Source organism: Apis florea, unplaced genomic scaffold (assembly GCF_048593485.1).
Source record: "Apis florea isolate Af1SG1 unplaced genomic scaffold, ASM4859348v1 contig_3517_pilon, whole genome shotgun sequence".
Taxonomy (NCBI): Eukaryota; Metazoa; Arthropoda; class Insecta; order Hymenoptera; family Apidae; genus Apis; species Apis florea.
Window position 1 is genome coordinate 1695579 of NW_028256778.1, and position 379 is coordinate 1695957.

Genomic DNA, 379 nt, shown 5'->3' on the forward strand with positions numbered 1-379 from the left:
TCCCTCTTTTATAATATCAAACGAAATTTAATATATTAATCGAGTGATGAAATCGCCTGTAAAAATTCGAGAGAGAAGAAAATACCAATAACACGAAATGAACTGTCAAAAATTCGTTTCTTCCGTTATCATGTAGGCGACATTCCGACGAGAGGCAATCGGCGAAACACCCACCAGCACCTTCGAGCCCAGAGGATCATCCGAGCGTCCTCCACCTGGGGCGAGTGGAGTGGCTGGCTTGGATCAGGTCACGGCACCGGGGTGGGGGTACGGGTACGAGTAGAGTACAGACAGTATAACAGAGAGACAGCCGGTCTCTCCTGTTCCGTGGCCTCACCTAGGGACCCTTTCCTACATAAGGCCCCGCGTTCTTACCCCG